Source organism: Branchiostoma lanceolatum, chromosome 12 (assembly GCF_035083965.1).
Source record: "Branchiostoma lanceolatum isolate klBraLanc5 chromosome 12, klBraLanc5.hap2, whole genome shotgun sequence".
In the NCBI taxonomy this organism is placed as follows: Eukaryota; Metazoa; Chordata; class Leptocardii; order Amphioxiformes; family Branchiostomatidae; genus Branchiostoma; species Branchiostoma lanceolatum.
In genome coordinates, this window is record NC_089733.1 from 16,542,709 (window position 1) to 16,552,148 (window position 9,440).

General features: G+C 40.2%; 1 protein-coding gene across 13 annotated transcripts in view; it reads right to left on the minus strand.

Moving 5' to 3' along the window:
* The window catches only part of LOC136445610 (LIM domain and actin-binding protein 1-like), a 48,030-nt gene extending 43,478 nt beyond the window's left edge, over positions 1-4,552 (minus strand). For 12 of the 13 annotated variants that reach the window (XM_066443718.1, XM_066443709.1, XM_066443708.1 and 9 more), the window contains exon 1: positions 4,420-4,552. The gene's annotated coding sequence lies outside the window, so the exon portion shown is untranslated. The remainder of the gene's footprint in view (positions 1-4,419) is intronic. The other variant, XM_066443703.1, reaches the window with a different exon arrangement.
* Positions 4,553-9,440: the final 4,888 nt, after the last annotated feature.

Sequence of the window (9,440 nt, forward strand, 5' to 3'; positions counted from 1 at the left end):
TTTCTTCTTCTGCCGAAAACCAAGTAGATGTGCGGTGGTAGCTCAACTAATGGTATTGCAGCAAGTCATATGTACCTTATGTTACAATGTACGGATGTTATATTTGAGATGTAGGTACCTATAGGAAAGGTGAATACACCTGACAATAAATTATGCTAATGAGGACATCATTTGCATAATTTATGCAAAAACTTGTATTGCGTTTACAGTAAAAGCTGCAGATGTCATATTTGAGATGTAGATAAATTTAGGAAAGGTAAACACACCTGACCACGAATTATGCTAATGAGGACCTCATTTGCATAATTTATGCAGAAACTTGTATTTCCCTTACCGTAAAAGCTACAGATGTCATATTTGAGATGTAGGTATCTGTAGGAAAGGTCAACACACCTGAACATAAATTATGCTAATGAGGACCTCATTTGCATAATTTATGCAAAAACTTGTATTGCGTTTACAGTAAAAGCTGCAAATGCCATATTTGAGAAGTAGATAAATTTAGGAAAGGTAAACACACCTGGCCATGAATTATGCTAATGAGGACCTCATTTGCATAATTTATGCAGAAACTTGTATTTCCCTTACCATAAAAGCTGCAGATGTCATATTTGAGATGTAGGTATCTGTAGGAAAGGTGAACACACCTGGACATAAATTATGCTAATGAGGACCTCATTTGCATAATTTATGCAAAAACTTGTATTGCGTTTACAGTAAAAGCTGCAAATGCCATATTTGAGAAGTAGATAAATTTAGGAAAGGTAAACACACCTGGCCATGAATTATGCTAATGAGGACCTCATTTGCATAATTTATGCAGAAACTTGTATTTCCCTTACCGTAAAAGCTACAGATGTCATATTTGACATGTAGGTATATTTAGGAAAGGTGAACACACCTGGACATAAATTATGCTAATGAGGACCTCATTTGCATAATGTATGTATATCCCTTACCGTAAAGACTACGGATGGCATATTTCAGATGTAGGTACCTTAAAGACAGGCGAACACACCTGTACATAAATTATGCTAATGCGGACCTCATTTGCATAATGTATGTATATCCCTTACCGTAAAGACTACGGATGGCATATTTCAGATGTAGGTACCTTTAGGAGAGGTGAACACACCTGTGCATAAATTATGCTAATGCGGACCTCATTTGCATAATTTATGCATAAACTTGTTTTTCCCTTACTGTAAAGGCTACGGAGGAGATGCAGGTACCTTTAGGAAAGGTCAGAAAACCTGGCCATGAATTATGCTAATGAGTGCATTATGCATAATTTATGCACATCCCTAACCATAAAAGCTACGGATGTCATATTTGAGATGTAGGTACCTTCAGGAAAGGCCGGACACACCTGGCCATAAATTATACTAATGCCGACCTCCTTTGCATAATTTATGCAGAAACTTCGTCATATCCTTACAGTCAATGCTAAGGATGTCATATTTGAGGTGTAGGTAATGGGAGGGGAATATTCTGCATTTTCCCGAAAATGTTGCCATTCTAGTTTTATCAGAAATCAGCGTGAAAAGGAAGATATTAATGGTGTAATCTTCTGTTATTTTAATGCAAATGAGGCTGTAATTGATCCACCAACATGTTAGAATTTGGATCATTAAAAGGTGATGATTCTTGGCAGTGCAACCTGCCATGGATTTTTTAACCCTGCAAAATTGTAGACTTGATTTTTTCTCAGGCAGATGATTCATAACTTGTGTCTAGCCATGGATTCTTAAAATCAAAATTGCAGTCTCAAATTTTGATTTAGTCTGGATACAAACTTTAGATTGCTATTTGTCAGCACCATCATACCACTACATTTATACAGATTTTACAGACAGAATGCAAAGTGTTTTTGTACAATACACAATGTACTGTACTACAAATCAAGCCGTTCACTCCTCCCCCCAATATCGTCCATCTTTGGTTTATCAAACTTGAAACAGGTACACTACATTGTAGCACTAGTAGCTCAATCGTTAAACACAAGAGGTTATTTGTCTGTATTATACTGCCATCAGGTGTTTAGCACTCAATCAATATCGTTGAGCAGGGGGATAAAGTAGGTATTGGGGTACCTGCTCAGTAAACCATAACATTGGCTGCCTGATCCAACCAACCAAAACACGCCCCACCCAGAATAGTGGTAAATGGGAATGTATTTCGATCCAGTAAAGCTTTCCAAAAAGCCTTTGCTCCACTGGTCATGAAGAGTGGTTATACATTACTATATAGTATACATAAAGTACTTCAATATTTCAATGCCCTGTGGAAAATTCCCCAACTCTTTTTGATTAAGTACAAGTAATAGCTGACCACAGCATACAGTCCCACGGACTGTAACTTCTATTCAAGTAACATGTAAGATTGGTGAGCAATATGTCAGATTTTGATTTCTGTCTGAACTGTTTTTGAATAACCTGTACAACTTCCCTTCCGCTGGCACCTCCCCAGGCAAGTGTTGCTGAAGTAATATTACATTGAACGACCTGTCAAACGACCTGTCACACATAACCTCTGCACATCTAGCTGCAAGCATAGTTTAAAGCTATCTAATGAGGATTTGCCTACTGTACTTTGTGGCAACGACTTCCACTCTACAATAATTACTGGGTAAAAGTAAGTTTGCTAACCGCTGAATTACACACTAGTTGTGGACTACCGACTCCTTTATCATTTCCTCCGCCCAATTACTTCCTGGTTCTATGCCAAAGGCTACTAGTTTTAATACAGTACAGTAGTGTCTGGCCTTGTAGGAGGCCTAGGTGTGTTTGCCTTGGACAAACTGGGACGACTCCTCAAATTTATTCATAGGAGCTCAGAACCAAGTGAGCATCTGGTCATGTGCCTTCTCCAATTTGAACAACTTGTGTGGAATGTCCCGGAAGTTGACAAAACAGGGGAAAGCAGGTCCCACCATGCAAATTGACAGAGTTAAACTGAAAGGAAGGAATGAGCCGACTTCCTGGCTGCAGAATTCTGACGAACAGCATCCCAAAGTGCTTGTGACCTGGTTTAATCAAGAGGAATTTCATGGATACTTGTCCAGGGACTGTCCCGAAGAAAAGGCCAGATTTCACAGGGACAAGTCACTACAAAGGAGCTGTCTAGCCTTGTGTGTTTAAAAAAATCCAGAAGACTATATTCACTCCAACAAATGCTAATATAAACTTGTTGAAAACCATAGATAAATAGGGACGAAAATTTTAGAAAATATTTACTTCTTAAACTTTAGCTTAAGTTCTTTAAGATAATGGTATTTTTCACGATCTAACCAACCAGTCGCTGATTGTATTGATGAAAAAATAATATTTCATCACTTGTCAAAATTGATTCATCTATGATGAGTCAATGGATCAAATTACTTACTCTAAGCTCTAGAGTGACCCTAACACAGGAAACTGATGTTTTGTAGAAAAAGTTGGCGACACAGCAACAGGATATGATGTTTTACATGTCTGCTATGTCCTTATGGATTTCATCTTTTATGCTATATTTTACAAGATACACATGGAATCTCTTATTACATCTTTCCCCAATACAATATTGGCAAAATATGAAACGGTTCGATTTTTACGATTCTATTTAGTTCACCCAGTAGACCATGCAAGTATCATCTGTGCTTTCTTGCCAACTCAAGAATGGAACATTACTTCAGTATTGGATAAGCAATTGTATTAGCTGCCTAGCTCTAGATGTCTCCATTTTTGTGATAATTTGTGTTGTATTGTGGCCTACTTATAAGACAATTGAGAGGAATTAGAGCAAGTAAATAGGATAGATAATCTCATTAAAACTCCGAATTCCATTCAGTTGAATCAAAGTCTGGTCCTTTTGGTGGTGGTTTGCCCCCCTCCCCACCCCCTCCTCTTTTTAAAAGATAATTGTGTTAGGGTCGTTTTCACAAAACACAAATTAAAAGGCACTGGGCCAATTTAACAACTTGAGACCGCTAATGAATACTTTCTGTGCAAATAAACGTTGTACAGGGAATTCTACAAAGGACAAAATTGCCGCCCACAGGAAAACATATGACCGGCTGGAAGTGATTCAAAAATTCTGCCGCTAAACTTGCCAAAATTGTTTTCCTCAGAAACTTCAGAAAGAAAGAGAAAAAGAAGAAAAATGTCATATTCCTTTGTTGCCTGAAAATCTGTACGTCTGGTAAAAATGGTTTTGGGTGAATCTATAAATGTGGAGGGAAAATAAAGTACACTGACGAGTAACGTGACGAGAACGAAGTTTTTATCAGACGATCTCTATTCAGATCGAACGACAGAGTGCACTAACCCGACTTTACCCCGTCAGCTGACCACTTCAGCAAGGCGAACAGCTCAGAAACGATCGCCTGTCGCCCACTTGAACTCAAACAAAGGCTCTTTAGTGGCTGAAATATTCACTTACCTGTTGTTTGGTTGTTCAGGGGGCTAGATTTCCAGTTGGGCCGCCTGTAACGTTACTCTCCGGCACGGAAATGAATGGCTCGTTTTTCCGCCGACTCTCAGAACCAGACAAAACCACGCCTCCTTCTCGCGCCTTCTCGCGAGATCGGTGAAAATGCCCGCGAAATTTGAAATATCTCATCCCACACGCATTCTCTCCACAATATCTTGTCAATGGAAGTTCTCGTCTTCTTTCATATTACTCAGCTTAGCATTAGGATACATTCGCAATGTTTTACGTCGTTTATAGTCCCTTTCTTCAATTAGCAAGAGTAAGTGCCGTTTATGCATATTCGGCCTTCAATTTTGTTCTTTGCTGCTGTTGGTAGCTATGCTTGTGCTGGACCCTAGCGGATACAATATAAACTGCAGTATGTCACAGCTCTGGAAAAATACAAGCATTTTCCTCCTTTTCTTCCAATGGTCCTTCTATCATATACAAATCGGCTTACATATCGATTTTCAATTGCTTTTTGCTTTTTGATCTTTTTTTTCTAATTCATCAAATTATCATCAGAATCATTTCTATGCATACGTATATCATAGAATGGGAACGATGTTTTTGCTTTATGCATGAAGTCGACAAATAATTTGATAACGGGTTATTGAATTGGAGCGCTTCGAAAAGTATACAAGTATGTAACGTTACTGTTATGATATAAGTCATGTTGACAACTTGGTTCATTACATTTCAGAAAACATACATGTGGATAGAACGAAAAGAATCATCATTAGTTTCTGTTAATGTTGAAAAGACTAAGTCAAAGACATTGTAAACGTTACCCAAAATAACGGTTGCGGTGAGGGTATCAAATTGCTGCGTGTCCGCTCGGTTGCCTGTTCAGTGTTGTAGTGAAACTACAAGGGCGCGACTAGCGGCTTATATCAGTTTGTGATGTCCCATACATATTTCTATTCTGTCTCATGCGCTAAGATTATACCGATACGCCTTAGACGACGCAAGGGTTAGTGACAGTCGTTCCAAAAATAAATCAAGTCTTCCCGTTAAGGCGTATAACAGGGAGGTGTGAAATTTGCCACGTTTGGTTACTCATGGGCAAACGACGGTGTCCCCCTATTTCAGCCCCATCCTCAATACTGTAAATGCAGAAATGTTCGCGGTGGTTATCTGTTCGCGGTTTTAGTGTAGGTAACCGCAAATAATTTCACTTTCGCCTCACTTTCGCCTCAGCGCGAAATAAAACCACGCATTTACAGTACTAAGTAAGTCCCCCTTTTCCCCATACTCAGTGCCCCTACCACAGCCTCACAAGTCTACGTTCACTCTGTCATTGAAACCGTCCAACTGCAAGCTGGGTTAGATCTTAAGGTCAAGGCCCCCTAACACCTGTGCCCCGGAGTGATGAGGAGGTCGTGGTGTCATCAGGTTTTAATGGCAAAATCTGTTAAATTTGCTCCATCATCGCCCGTCTTATCGCGAGGTCAGATGGGAAAGGCGACCGGGGTGACCTTGAGGTTGTCACACAAGGTCATATCCTTATGGCATATCGTCTGGAAAATGGCGGCGAACAGAAATAACAATTTTTTTTTCTTTTAGCCTGTGAGATTGGCCTCGAGACGCAACAGCGTCGACGTCTTTGACGTAGTCGAAATAAATAAAAACATTGACATTCCTCTTTATTTTTGTTTTCGGTTCCAGATTGACCTGATATTTTATCGTTATCAGTTATCACAGGGACAGATGACAGCAAGAAGACCATTTGATTGATTGATCGATTGGTCGATTGATTGACTGCTTGATTGATCGACGCGCTATGTCTCAAACAAACCATGGACGGACATGATAATGTTACGATTCTAAAGGAACACTTATCCTTCACAGTGAACCAAGTTCTCGGACCTCTTGAGGAAGCCTTAGCTTCTTGCCTTTTAAGACACATTCTTGTCTGTTCCTAATGGTTATCAAGCGAGAGTCGGTTGCTATGACGTGGCTCTTTGCGTAAGCATTATTTTTAATCCAGCACAAACGTTACTGACGCACTTCTGTCAGAGTCGTTAGTAGAATTTTTGGCCTCCCTAATGATCCTCCAAAATGTGTTAATCTGACTGGCAAGTTTGCGTAAGTCGCGAGTGTGTCATAAAAGGGAATAGGCTTCGTCATTGGATCCCTTGGTCCTGCATACTGCATACCCGACAATTACGACTCCTTCAATTTCCAATGAAAACAACGTATACTGGACGTCTTTTGGGGCGTTTTTATATCGGGAGATCTATTTTGTCAGGAAAAGAGTAGTATTTGGTGGTATTAAGCGTTTGAATGATGGTTGGCATCAGGTCAACTTCGGTAAAAGACATTGACTTTGCACTTAGAAGTTCGGTGAGTAATAAGAATTCAGCATCGTAACAAAATGACTACTGCAGTCTCTTTTCTTAATAGAATCGACGGCACGGTCAAAACTAGTCAAAGACGTTTGTCATGCACATACACACACACACACACAATCTAGCAAATTATGGCGTGCTTTTCCAGGCCGGAGGAGCATATTTTCCCCATTGCATATATAAAGAACTGACTATGCCTTTACACAATGCTTGGCCACGAGAAATACTTCCTTAGGCATTTCTCGTTGGTAGTTCGAGGATATTTTTGGAATGCCTCCCTGACAAACACAATTGCCATGGCTGAGATGCCAGTCTACTCGTACCCTCAATCTAGCTTCATGTGCCGGTGTAATCTAAGAAGCCATTACACTGGCGTGATGCCTTTGAGGTCAATTATGCTAATCTCTGTAAATATTACGGTTCCAATGGATAAAAGTATTGCTAATACTTACTTAGATCATTCGCGGCACTGTTAACTTTAAGTGGTGGTTCTGTATATGAAATGAGATATCAAAACCGGAAGTTCTGCTGCATTACCTAGGAAAGCCGCCAGGGGGGGGGGGGCAAAAATCTAAGTATTTCTTTGACACATGTAGGACAAGACCTAACCACATACCAAATTTGATTACAATCCATCTATAGCTTCTTCAGTTATGCTGTTCATCCACATATTGATCTGATGCTATTCAAAAACAAAACCTTCTTAGCGATGGTGATAAGGGCTTGAGTAAAATTATTCTTTATCTTTTATCATAAAGTAGCCACATCCCAAGCACATTTTGGTAGGAGCTCTTTTAGAAAAAGGGGGGGGGGGGGTGAATGTGTCATTTCTTTAAAAAAAAACAAAATATAGGCAATGTCTGAAAAATGTATTTGAAAGGGAAGGATGATGCAAACGACTCAGCTTCAGAAATGCGAGTGACCTAAAAAAAGTCAAGGAGAGGCAAAAATGTAAGAAATGTAACGTCTCCCTAATTGTCCTTCCGTGAATACTTGAAATGGTAGCGCCTGGGGTAGAGTACAGTTTATTTCCTCGTGAAGACAGATTGGTTTTGAATTGATGGAGGAACTGCAGACATCCGGCTAGCAGGAAAACAAACATACAACCTCCCCCAAACACAGCCTCGCAAGGCTATGGTAGAGGTTTTTGTATCGTGTATCTAATTGTAGAAAAGACTTTTAATCGTCCAGAAAGTCTGAAATCGAGTGGTGTCTTCAGGACAATTATTCAAAACATCTATAGACAGAAGATATGCTTATTTTTTAGATCCTAATAGGTGGCTACAATGGATATCTGGGGGTAGCAAACGCGGGTATCTAGGAACCCCCATGAGTAGCCTCCTGTCTAGAGACAGGTGTTTGTCACCTCAAATATCAGTGTTCATCTTTAAGTGGGGAATAAAAAAGAAAGTAAAAAGAAAGTTATAGAACATCTTAACTCTCAAAGCGTTCACACATCTTCTTGGAGACAAGGCTCACCCCCTTATTTGACTTTTGTTGAGATGGTTCCTAATGTGGCCAAAGGTTGTGGTAAAGAACCTGACAATTTAATTGGACACATACACACCGCCGGCGGTACTTTCTGACAGACGCCCTCTCTGTGCTCCCTGTGACACTGGAGGAGTAAGATGGCGTGCCAACCGTGCTGACTGACACGGGTCCTTTGCGTGTTTCTCACCGCTTAAGCGAAAACCTTGCCAAAAGTCGACACTGTGTTTATTCTCTTACACACACAAACTTTGACAAGAATGTATCCGTAAACTAGCAAGCTTTACGTATAGAGTACATGCTTTCTGGTACGTTTTAGGTCATACATAATGACTTCCCACCAAAGGCAGCCGAGCGGTTTAAATTTTGCAGATTTAGGAGGGACTAAGTTGTATCAGCAGTGTCAGACTTTCCTTACAGCCTGGGCTTTATTACAAACGTCAAAATATCTTTGGGGCGAGACGCTGGTATGCGCGTTTGTAGACAAACAGAACCGGTGTTCTGTAACATTATATCAGCTTATCCGGGAAAGGAATTGTAATAAGTCGCTACCCGTAACCGGGCTGTCAAGCGTAAATGTTTGCCTCATCGCAAATTAGGCCGACTACTCTTTCTTTCTTGTGTCTGGACTGTCTTCAAACAGACACACGGTATGAAAACGTTACAGGTTTTTTAAGTTTTAGGAATTTTAAGATCAATTACAACGATTGGTTCGTTTGCTTTATCGCAAATTAGGACGACCGCTTTCTTTCTTGTATGTCCTGACAGACTTCAAACAGACACACAGTATGACAACGTAACAGCTTTTTGTAAAGTTTTAGGAATTTTAAGATCAAGTACAACGACTGGGCGGAGGAGGGGTCGTCTGCGTTTCGAGATGTTGCCCTTCCTTGCGTAATACTGTCCTCACGTCGGTCGCTAAAGTTGTGCAAGACGTAACGTTACTCACTAATAGATACGAAAATAAAAGGGTCGTAGAGTAACATGGACGATCGCGTAGCTGGGTTTTCCTATCTCTAAATCGTCTAGATACCATCATAACAACACCGTCTAAGATGCCAAGACGTCTATACCGGAGTGGGAGGGGGGTAAGTAAACACGCGGAATACTTGGAGTTTGTTTGTATTCCCAAAGTAGCAGTAACACTTTACA